The sequence below is a fragment of the Triturus cristatus genome, chromosome 7, assembly GCF_964204655.1.
Source record: "Triturus cristatus chromosome 7, aTriCri1.1, whole genome shotgun sequence".
NCBI lineage: Eukaryota > Metazoa > Chordata > Amphibia > Caudata > Salamandridae > Triturus > Triturus cristatus.
The window spans coordinates 285,967,059-285,979,872 of record NC_140590.1 but is presented as its reverse complement, the minus strand read 5'-3'; the positions used below and the strand labels follow the sequence as shown (position 1 = coordinate 285,979,872).

The 12,814-nt window shown below is 44.9% G+C and overlaps 1 protein-coding gene across 7 annotated transcripts in view; it reads left to right on the top strand.

Moving 5' to 3' along the window:
* Window positions 1-12,814, top strand: part of NUCB1 (nucleobindin 1) — a 222,532-nt gene that overhangs the window by 135,468 nt on the left and 74,250 nt on the right. The gene's annotated exons all lie outside the window — the stretch shown is intronic.

Sequence of the window (12,814 nt, the reverse complement as noted above, 5' to 3'; positions counted from 1 at the left end):
GTTTCTGTAGGAATAAAAGAAGTCTCATAGACATGCTCTTCAAGTTGTAGTTTATTCCTTAGTTGTATCATACAGGTTCCTTTGTAAGTCTTTATGTAAGCCCCACCAGGAGCAGCCTCCTGGCTACTCAGCCCATCATCATCATCTGCCACCCTTCAAGTCCCAACATTCCCAACATTCTACGTGACATCACATAGCTAGGCAGAGAACCAGGGCAAGGGAAATGCACAACATTAGCAGCAGATCACTACATATCTCCCCCCTTTAAATATTAACAAAATGAAATAGCATACAATTCTATAAACGTAGGAAAAGAAGATAAACATCTTAGAATAAACACCATATAACAACAGTACTGAATTGAGAAAAAACTCTTCTTTTGTCGTAATAATAATAATAATACTGTAAAATGTAATGCAGTAAATACAATCATAATAAAGCAAGAAATATACTGTAAATATAAATTAATACATAAATATAATCAAATAACAAGGAATATCTCATGCCTTCTACTGCATGCACAGTAATATACCACTTACATCCCAGTTACAACCAATTAATGTAAAGGGGGAATCCACCTCCCTAAACATCCCAAACACTTCCGAACACAATGTAAAAGGGGAATCCACCTCCCTAAACATCCCTACCACTTCCGAACAAAATGTAAAGGGGGAATCCACCTCCCTAAACATCCCAACCACTTCGGAACACAATGTAAAGGGGAAATCCACCTCCCTAAACAAATAACAGGACCAGGGAATATTACATCCCCTCTACTGCATATAGGGGGAATCCTCCTCGCTATACTTTTCAGTTACTTTCGAAATCCATGTAAAGGGGAAATCCTTCTCCCTATACTTCTCCTTTACCTACAAAATCTATGTAAAGGGGGAAAACCTCCTCCCTATACAAATAACAGGACCAGGGAATATTACATCCCCTCTACTGCATACACACTTACACCTACTGCACAGGGGGAATCCTCCTCCCTATAATTCTCCGTTACCTACAAAATCTATGTAAAGGGAAATCCACCTCCCTAACAAATAAGTTACCTCAAAAAAAAAAACAATGTAAATTAAACTACCACGCATCACATATTAAAATAATGACCATACATTGCAATCACTGTGGACATGTTAAGTTAGCATCAGATCCCGAAACACATTTTACAACATTTAAATTAAACAAGATACAAAGTGTTGCTCTAGTGAGCACGCTTGACAAGTTTTCTTGAATATGTGTACTCCTTTTACCATTTTTCCAATTACGTTAGTTTTCCAATTACGTTTCAAATTCTAGGCTTCCCTGGCGCTAGACTCTCTGTGTTACCCTAATTGCTATAGTTTCATATATCATGTTTGCAAAAGAGATTATGAGCCACAGATAAATACTTGAGAAGTCCACCAGGTGGCACTGTTGTCATAGCTTTATCATTGTTTGCCACAAAACGTCTCACGTTGTAGATGAAGAAAAAAGGTTGCTAGGAAACATCCATAAACAACATGCCAGTTCAATGACGATGTGCAAACTATATCGTAGGTCAGAGCGCAAAACTCAGCTTCTCCGACGATCAAGTGTAATCATTTTCTCATGAAGTAATTTCATTTTCTGCATACCTTGGCAACAAAATCATGAATGCATCGCATTTTCACTTACAGGGACGGCCGTAGATCACAAAGATAGCAGATGTGTGCACAGGCAGGCTTTTTTTCCTCTTAGACTCTCCAACGTTGACAGTTCCTTTTATTTACCCGGCGCTAATGAGTGAAAAACTTCAAACTTCAAACTTCAAAATATGGCCGCTTTGCGTAGTGCGCGAAGACGTACTGAAAGTTCCTCTTCGGCCACTCGCTGGTAACCAGGCAACAAGAGAAGCACTGGAAGGCGTGTGACGCACTACGTGCTGCCTCTCCACCAGTACCCCCGAAGGTTCCACGACGTCACCAGAAGGAGAGGTGCTCCAGCGAAGAACAGATCAAGACAGAGACACTGGGAACCTCATCAGGCAGGCAGCAATCAAAAGTGGCAGTAAGCAAAGGAAAAGGCACTCGGTACTTGTGGTAGTTTGAATCTATATTTTTTATCTTGATCACGTTGTCAACAGCTGAGAGGAGTAGCTTGAAAAGTACTTCACGCTGTTCACCGTTTACACATCTCTTCTGTTCAAGTTGCTGTCTCTCCAATTATGCCAATGTCAATTTCTTTCACTGTCAGCTGCCTCGCAAATCATTCATAGCTTACTTCAAGTTTCTATTTAAACTGGTACAATTACTCGTGAAACGGTCTCAAATTGAATTAAGATTATAACGTGCACCTCAGGATGCAGTGCGCACGCGCCAACAGTCATCTCTAAACACTGGGGTTTACACTTTAAAATCATCTGCGGCATCCATCTGCGAGGTATAAAAGTCGCACCATGACTTCTCAGCCAGTTTCAGGGAGAGCGCCATCATTTCTCTGCACCATTACAAATTGTTTAGTTTTTCACTCAGCTTTTTACATCTTATCAAGCTTGGGAATTGACAAGGTAGATGAATCTGACGCCTTTAGTTTTCAGGGCGACCGATCTTATGGTCACTGGTGGGGCAGGTGCCAGATAATTTAAATAATCAGTCAGTCAGTCAAAAAGCTTTATTTCGATAAGAATTATCATAAAAGCATATACAAAAAGCATAGTAAAAGTCGAAGTTCATTAGGGAACAAGTTTTACAGAAAATCATGATGAAAGCTTGATGGCTGATTTAAAAAGAGACATGCTAAAAATAGGATTAAAATAAGTTAAAAATACAGTTATAAAAGACATATATGAAGAAGACAATCAACTAGTGCAACTATTGAGTTTGCTTCTAATGATCCAGGACCAGCCCAGAAATTTGGCCACAGCACAGACTAGCACCAAACTTGTGTCAGTGCGAAGAATACGTAAAGCGACACGATAGTTCGAAATGCCCAGGAGACGGCAGGCAGGGGCTAGCCATCTTTTTCTCGGATTTCTATACGCTGGGCATTCAAACATAATGTGGGCAGTACTTTCTACTTTTTCAGAACATGTCAGGCAAGTGGCAGGGAGGCTTCCATTTACTAGTAAATTCACGAGTAGGGAGGATCTCGAGTCTGAATTGAAAATACAGTGATCTATCCCTAGGTTATAATATAAACTCAAGGAAAGGCTCAAAGTTAACTGTCTGTTTGAAGATGTAAAAAGCTTCGGTTAATCTTCCAGAGCTTGAGCTACCAAGATCTTGGATGTCAATCCAGGCCCAGTATGCTTTTTTGAGATCCACCTTGCTCACGGGGGCTCCGTGCTCCCAGAGATCGTTTAGGCCAAGCTGGATAAGAGATTTTTTAATACTACGAAGCCAGCTTATTTTTGGGGAGCCAGCTGTATTCATAATTTCTCTCAAGCCCTCAGTATATTTTGCTAGCTCCGGGGTACGCCATAGGCGAGCCCAAAATAGCAGAGGGCGTAGCCTGACAATGTCTTTAAACGAACTCCTACCCAGATCACTAAATAAAGGTTTCAAAGGAGTGCCCCTTGGCATTGAAACTAGTTCTCTTAAAAATTTATTCTCGGACAAAGTACGATCTTCTGAGTTTTCGAAGCCCGAAAGTTCGGCTCCATATATAGCCGAACCTACTGCTTTGGCCTGGTAGATCATTAATGCGGGAGTGATTGGCTTGCTCCTCGAGGAGCGATGTTCTTTAGCAATTACCCCCGTGGCTCGTTTATGATTAAGCAGCATTTTATGAATGTGGGGCTTCCAACTCAGGGTGTCGGAGATCCTGATACCTAGATAATCAAATAATTTGACATATTCTAGGGGAACTCCATCAGACATGATGGATACACTAGGTGATTTGCGAGATTTAAAAGAGAGGAGCTTAGTTTTTGATGTATTAATGACCAGACCTCTCATTGAGCAAAACAAATGAAATCTGTCTAAAAGCTTCTGTAACCCTGCTGGTGTCTTAGAAATCAGCAGGGTATCGTCCGCGAATAAAAGAGTTCACAAAAAGGGAAAAAAGAGTGGGCGCTAGTACACAGCCCTGGCGGACTCCTCTGCTGACTGGGATCTTATCAGTTCTTTGGACCTGACTACCCCATCTCACCCTGGCATAGTTCCCCTCATGGAGACGTACCAGGAGGTCGAGGATATAAGGCGGAAGACCCAAGTCATGGAGGACAGACCATAGACGGTCACGAGGGACCAGGTCGAAGGCCGACTTCAAGTCAATAAAGGCTAGATGGAGGTTGCCCCTGCCAATCAGAACAGTTTTCCAATATAACAGTAAGAGCCTAAAGACCTGGTCGATCGTGCTCGTGAATGGCCTGAACCCAGCTTGGTAGTGTGATAGAATGTCATTATCAGTGACCCACAGTAGAATTCGCTCCAGCAGAACCCTGCCGACCACCTTCTGGCTAACATCAATAAGGCTTATTGGTCGGTAGTTAGCAGGGTCCTCCCTGGAGCCCTTCTTAAATATTGGTATAACCTCCGCCCCCCTCCATGACTCAGGGATGGGTAGCCCCCTAAGGAAGGCGTTAAGTAGGATGGTAAAATACACAGCCCAAGATTTAGGGTCCGAGCGGAACAAGTCTCCAGGCAGGCCGTCTGGGCCTGCAGCTTTGGCTGGGACCAGTCTATTAATGGCAGACATAACTTCTGTTTCATTAAAGAAATCATTGTTTGGCGGGGTTAAGTCTATGGGGATAATAGGAGGAAGAGCACTGGTACATTGCATATTATCATCCGAATAAAGTTTCGAAAAATGGGTAAACCATTCATGATTGGTGATATGATTAGGAATCGTATCAGGATCTGGACTTTGGGAGTATATACAAAGATTCCAGAATGTGGTCCCGTCCCTTGCCAGGCTAGCGTTTTTTAAAGCCAGCCAATGAGATTCTTCCCATGTACACTTTGCGTTGGCTACAGCCTTCCTATAGGCAGACCTAGCATTTTTTATTAAAATGCAATCCTTAGATTTAATAGCGGTTGCAAGCGTTTTCCTGCTGGATCTGCACTCAGAATTGAACCAAGAACCAGATGTTTTGTATTTGTGGGTGTTGTTAGAGGAGAGGGATATGAAAAAAGACCCAATTAACTCAATGGTGTCTGCGTGGATGGACACAGCCCTTGATTTCACATTAGTGTCTTCACATGCTTGCCTAAGTTCAGCAGTTTTCAATAGCAGTATTTCTTTTATAGCGGACAATTTTTGTTTGTCTACTACAATTTTAGGCCATTTGAGATATCTTTTACAATTAGATGGAATGACATCCCTTGTGAGCAGTGTCGGACAATGGTCGGAGGTTGGTTGATCGGGGGGTCCATAAGCTCTTTAGAGTCAGGCACAGGGGATTGTGGTCACTGTCGATGGTAGGGACAATAACCATATCCACTGCATAGTGCCAGAGTCTTCGATCGATTAGAATATAATCTATTCGTGATGGGCTGGAGATTCTATTAAAAGTAGATGCTGCGTGAAGGTCGGAAGGGAGTCGACCATTAGCAGCTCTTAGCCCATATTCTATAACCAGAGCATTCAGTTGAATAATCACTGGTGACCATCTCGTTACTGGGGGGACAGTGAGGGAAGGTATACCCCACCTAGTATCTTCCTCTGCAACATCCAAGATATCTTCTGAGGCAAGAGGTTCAAAGGTACAATTCAGGTCTCCAGCAACCAGTGTGAGTGAATTCGGGGGGGCAAGAGGAAAGTTCCTCTTCTAGGATGGTAACAATAGGGGACTTGGATCCGCCTTGAGTGCCCCTAATATAGATGTTAAAAAGCTCGATAGTGGGCCCCCCATTCAACCCACTCAAGGTTAAGTGCAGCACGTCCGGAGATGGACTTCGTACATGTCTAACTCTGCAAGAGAGGGCAACATTAATCCATATTATAAGGCCCCCCGAGGGACGTCCACGACCAGTGGAGACCGCAGGGACGCAATAGCATGAAAAACCAGATTTAAATAAAGGTGTGATGCTCCAGGTCTCTTGGAATATACAGAAGTCAAAGGTGGCAATAAAGTTATTCCAATCTGGGAGTGGAAGTTTAGCTTTCAGACCCGCAATGTTCCAAGAGATAATTTTATGAGTCATACTTGGTGCTGGGGAAGGGGGGGTGACAGGGTCCGGTGAGTTCGACATTGGGACAACCCGTGATGGTGCACCGTCCCCCCTAACCCCATAAGATATGATAAGGGACGATGATTCAGGGGTCAGTCTACAGTTGGAAGTAGGAGCAGCTTGTGTTGCTTCAGTGGAAATTGATGATGTGTAGGGCCCAGTTGTTAGTCAATCAATTTGTCCCAATATTGATTTGCCCTCAAGCCTTTGGTAGGGCAGCCCACCTCTCCACCCCGCTGGGACGTGACTCGGTGTAGGAGGATGTCTAAACTGAATGGAAGACGAGTCAGGGGAGGAAGATCTATACTCCAGTGCAATGAGGCCATCAGCTAGATCGTGGTTAGCTAAGGTCAGCTCAATCGTGTCCGTTGAAGAATTATTAAATCTTAATCTGCGAGCCCTTAAGAGATCATCTCTAATAAGAGATCGGCAGCCTCTGGTATAGCGAATCCAATGAGTAACTTTATTCTTTAGGGATTCTTCGCTCTCATACCTATCACTCGTGGGGACTCCCACCATGTGGACAATAGGCTGAAAATTGACCCTAGGTTTTTGCACTACAGAGGATTGGGAGAGCAAATCAGAAGCTGTAGATTTTAAGGGAAGATTAGACTGGTTGGTTGTAACATTATGTTGCAACATTGAGTACGTTCTTTTATTAAGGGTAGATGGGTTGGTCCCGGTTCTAGTCGGTGGTATAAAATTTGATCTAACTTCTGAGGGTGACACTGACGGATGGGGAAGTGTGGATACACTAGAATCAGTATTAGTGAGTAAAGGAGTTATTGATAAGTGTGAATGATGGGCAGTGCTGTTTGGAACAATTGGTAATTGCGGAGGCTGCATGGAGGGTCTTTTGGCTATGAATAATAATTCCTTAACTAATGCTTTTAGATCACTAATTTCAAGCTTCAATGCATTTATGGTTTCCATAATTAGACCTGGCGCTGGATCTGTATCTGCCCCCACCCCCCGCTGGTGACTATCCATTTGCGGAGATGGTCCAAGAGCAAGAACTCCGTCGCCAGGAAGGTCCAAAACAACAGGTATAGGTGAACTAGAAGTAGTGACCGAACATTCTACAGGGTCATTACCCAGGTCAGATAATACCTCAAAACGATTTTTACAAACAATCACGATAGGTTCAAGAGGTACCAGGTTATCTACAGGGGCACAAGAACTTAAAACTTCTATAGTTGGACCAGGAATAACAGAGTGGCTCTGCATGCTATCCTGGGCTGTTGACATTGATGGAATTGGGGCAGTTTTTTTACTAAACATTTGAGGGATAGTAACAAGACCTGGGCGAGAATTACTTGAAAGCGACGGGGACACAGGCGTAATAGTTAGATCAGGATCTAGAATCGTAGTACAGTCATCAACTAGGGATTCGATGCGTTGTAAGGTTGTAGATGGAATGGGTTTTTTGCTAGATTTTCTGGCCTTATTTCTTTTAGCCAAGCTGCCATTGGCATCCGTCATTTTCCTTTTGCCCATTATGGCCCTAGCACTATCGCACTAGGTGATGTGCAGACAAATTTCGCTACAGGCGTAACAGAGGGCCCCACAGAGACGGCTCAGTACCTTAGAAAGGAGTAACACCGGATGTAGAGGAGGGGACGCACGGACCCCAGGAATCAAATGACAGAGACGTGGCCCTGCCCTGCCTCCTCCTGCCCCGGATGGCCACAGACGGCCCGCCCTCTGCCCGCGCTCAGCCCGGCGCCGCCCGCGCGAGTCCCGCGACGCAGAGGAAGCCTCTGGTTAAGTAGCGCCTCCGGGCGCGCTGGTGGCCGGCAGGAAGTCCGGTTCAAAGCAGAGGATGGCGGGAGCTGTAGTTCCCACCTGCTGCGGCCAACGATGGAGAGTGGCGGCGAGGGGAACAAACAGCGTCGGTGTCCCGTGAGCTGCCCGGTTCTGCCTGCTGGTAAGTCCGCTGTCCTGTGGACCAAATGCGAAGCCCCCCGCTCCACCGAGGGAGCCTCTGGTTAAGTAGCGCCTCCGGGCGCGCTGGTGGCCGGCAGGAAGTCCGGTTCAAAGCAGAGGATGGCGGGAGCTGTAGTTCCCCCCCTGCTGCGGCCAACGATGGAGAGTGGCGGCGAGGGGAACAAACAGCGTCGGTGTCCCGTGAGCTGCCCGGTTCTGCCTGCTGGTAAGTCTGCTGTCCTGTGGACCAAATGCGAAGCCCCCCGCTCCACCGAGGGAGCCTCTGGTTAAGTAGCGCCTCCGAGCGCGCTGGTGGCCGGCAGGAAGTCCGGTTCAAAGCAGAGGATGGCGGGAGCTGTAGTTCCCCCCCCTGCTGCGGCCAACGATGGAGAGTGGCGGCGAGGGGAACAAACAGCGTCGGTGTCCCGTGAGCTGCCCGGTTCTGCCTGCTGGTAAGTCCGCTGTCCTGTGGACCAATGTCTTCAATAAAATTCGTACCTTTAGGTGCAGTTTCAAAATTCTTCTCCTTTTCACGCGTAAATTCTTCTCCAACTCGTCGCCAATGTAGGAATAAAAGAAGTCTCATAGACATGCTCTTCAAGTTGTAGTTTATTCCTTAGTTGTATCATACAGGTTCCTTTGTAAGTCTTTATGTAAGCCCCACCAGGAGCAGCCTCCTGGCTACTCAGCCCATCATCATCATCATCATCATCTGCCACCCTTCAAGTCCCAACATTCCCAACATTCTACGTGACCTCACATAGCTAGGCAGAGAACCAGGGCAAGGGAAATGCACAACATTAGAAGCAGATCACTACAGTTTCCATTCCCAGAACCCTATTTAACTGAAGAGTTTTCCTTCTCCCAAGCACATGCATTGCTTGACAGAAGTTACAATGAGCACCATCGCAGCAGGGCACAGTTAGTTAGCACGTTAGTATAATGAGGTGAGAGTACCCGACAGGATGTGTCAAAGCAAACTTCTCATTCTAAATAAAGCACAGACAAGCACTATTGTAAGTAGTCAGGAAGCAAAGTTTATTTGCTTTAGCTCGAGTGAGAACAGCAGCGACCAACTGCACTGTTCGGGTGAGGGTTACGATCAGGAGCCTTTCATATATTTCGAGCCACTTAGGAGAACATTACAGTGAAGATAGTTGGCAAACAATAAATCATTGTGGTGAGGCGATAATTGGGAGGCTAATTATCAAGGCACCCTCTGGGTGCACCGAAACTGCCTGCAAGTACATTACAAGAAAACCCGCAAGCTAAAAACATCCGGCACCTGATGTTTGACAACGTCAACAGCACGTGCACAGTCTCATCTTCTCCACATACGAAGTGCAAAAGAGTAATGTAATAACATGATCTGCACATGACGTACAACTTCTAAAATGAATGAACAGTTGTTCAGGAAAAATATCTACTTCCACCGATGGGATTCAAAATTCAGTAATGGGTGAAGCACAGTGCTAATGTTAACCATATACTGGTGCCTGGGCCAAACCCTTTCTTAGGAGGACGCGGGGCCAACTGCCTTCTATGTTTACATCACCCCCACCTATGAGTGGTACAGGGTTAAATGAGTGGCAAATTGTGCTTGTTACATTACATTTTAGTTTTTAGAAAGTTGAATCATCTGCCACTAAAATCAATTAGCAAATTATACATTTAGATAAATTCTGTCAGAGCTTTGTGTCTACTGCACTTGCTTTATCAATGCTTTTATGAGCTCAGAAAATGTACTGCAAACCACCCGTCTTTATTCAGTCTGTCACCATCTCTAATATGCACTGTATAACTGCTGTGCTGTATTAGTGTTATTACACAGCTTGATGCATACAGTGTTCCCCTTCCTAGTGCCATACGATTGTTGCTTTTTACTCTGCCAATGAATTACTGTTTCCAACCTATTTAGAATCTATGTTCAGCCATGCCAAAACACTCCATCCCTACTCCATGTGTGTACAGCACAGCGCAAACCTGAAAGCTTTCCACTGCTGTTTTCTTGGTCAACGTTTGTTTACTCTGTGTTGGCTTAAAGTGATTGTGCGTACCTCTGCCCAACTTAATTGACTAGAACACCTAAGTTACTATAGTGTATGTGTAATTTGTATTCTTGCTTACTCAATGTGGGGAAAAAAACTGCACCACTGCTTGGCTCTTAAATCCTACTATTTCTGACCATAGGATCTTATTTTCCAGTGCTGGGCAACTGGGTAGGAGGCCAGCTGGCTTGTTCAGAAATGGCATGGCTGCTGTGGTAAGCTGGTTCATTGCATTTCCCTGACATCACCTGAAGCCTTGCAACCCCACCCACAATGATCCACAACCAGTCTGCCACTTCAGACCTTTCTGTGGACTGTACAGCCCAAGCAGTGCTGGGAGTGGGCCAGGGCAACACCTTCTGTTGTTTTCACCTGCTGCTGCAAGGCAGTGACACCTCACTGAAGATCACAGACCGTCGAAGTTGTGTGATATAATGCACTGTGATTGAGGCCCAAGATGCGTGTTCCCTGCTTCAAATGACCTGTCTGGCTCCATTCAGCCAGTGAAAGAGGCTGAGTCAGGTGTATGTTGATCAGTGCAGCAGAAGGCTGCTGTAGCCTCTCCTTTTTGGGTGTGCGCGAAGCTCACGCTAATGGACTGTGCCACTGACGATATTGGATGGGGTCACTCTCTGGTCAAAAGACACCAAGCGCACATGGTGTCAGTGACCCAAGTTACTTGCCGCAACCTGGACCTGTTGTATGCTGCAACCTGGATCTGGAGCTAGGCACGTGTCTGTGTTCAGCATGGGTATACACCAGCTCAAATTAAGCACTGGTGAAGAGGGCAGGAAAAATCTGTATTTTCTTTTTGATTGTGAATTTCTATAGTGGTCACTGACATGGTTTCCTAGTTGTAATAACCCAAATGTCTAGTGGCCCGGTCTCTCCTGTTTGAGGCCGCTACAGTAGCTTAATGGTGATTAAGGAATCCATTTTAAATTCCTGTTCACTGTACAAAAGTTATAAAATGGTCTAGATGAAGTGTTTCTGGTTTCAACATGTAAGACGTGTTTCATCTTTATTCCTTGATTCTTTTTGGAATCGGTGGTTGTGCTTTTTATTGCAAAAGTTGGCAGAGGAAGAAGGGCCTTTGTGGTGACAGCAGCCGTCCTTTGGAATTCACTTCCAACAACATTTCTGTCCATCGATGGTTACCTTCATTCCCCACAAGCAGCTCAAAGTGTGGCTGTTTCCTAATGATGATTAATCCTACATTTAAGTTGCGGTGCAGGCTAACTTTCATGAGGATACCATGATAGTGAAGAAGTACTTTCTGCAACATGATTCCATTTTTGTTTCACAAGCTTTTTTCCTGTGTTGCCCACAGAAGGTTAGTATGACTCGTGAAGTTGGGAGCCTGCATATGGCCAGGGCTGACACTTGGAGCAACCACTCTAGGTAGTCACCAGATAGCTTCAGTGACTTGGCAGTCGTGACTGTTGAACTTTGTAAATCAGGATACTTTCAGTGGCGTGGTGAGGCCAGAAACAAACACAGAACCTCACCTCATCAGTCACTAGAACTCTTCCGCTGTGTGGTTTTTGATTTTGCAACTAGATGGTTTTGGACTTTTGTACTAGTTACAATTTGTCAGGTCTTGAGTAATGATTCACTTGACTTGGAGATGTAGGCTTTTGTTTTGCTTTTTCAGGGTGTGCCATCAATTAAATGCCCTTTTGATTTCTGGATGTTGTAGTCACTGCCTCTCTGTACACTTGCACCGTTTGTAGCTTGTCTCCACTGGATAAAATATACTCTGGCAGGCTAGAATGGTCTTCTAATCAGACTTTCGAAAAGGGGAGAAAAATGCTGGGTTTTCACTTGATCGCGATGGGCTCAGGTCTGATTGCCAGCCAGCTTTTACAGTCAGTGTTGTAAAATACTGGCTTTTTCAACAACATGGTCACCTTTAATTTCTAGAAAGCAGAGCCTGCACAAACCTAATGAATTTCCGATTCCAAAGTTGATGGACTGCATCAGAGCCAGTATGCGGGCCCGTTGTAGACCTACAAACAACTACAGAATAGGCCATTTTGTCATAATGTCCTCCATAAGGTGCCCAGAAAATGCCCACAGCTGTTCAACACTGTTAGCTTGAAGGCATACCTACATTGTCTGCTTCAACAAGCTTTGACAGAATCTTTCAATACTGGAACCCACCATCCCCTACCCCAAAAAGCTGCGGCCTCCTCAATGCTGAAGCATCTTTGACATCGACTCCTAACTATGGATTCAGTCTTGAGACAAGATAGATTGTTTTGAGCTTGAAACTCTCCTTGCCCATGGTGCAGTTGGTAGATAAAATACCAATTTTTCTTTTCAGGAGGCCAGAGGCTTCGACATTATTTCCATGAAACTCCCCCAGAAAGGCAAAGAGGTTCATAATGACCACGACAAACAGTATGAATTATGATCCTACCACTGTTTCATAGCCTGCCTTGCTGCAGACCGGATCCCCACTACAAGTAAGGGTGTGTGGCACATATAGTCTAGGAATGCTTAAGATTGCTTCTTCTTACAAAGCTATTGTGATATTTGATGTGCCATTTGCTTTTAGCTGAGTGGATTTATATTCTGCTTTGTTGTAGTAAGGCAGGCAGAGGAGCGTAGGTCCTGGGAGAATGTCAGCAGATATCACTTTTTCCCATAGCCATGCTGGGAACCTCTGCCTTACCTAAGGGTTCATTCTCTCCAGAGTAT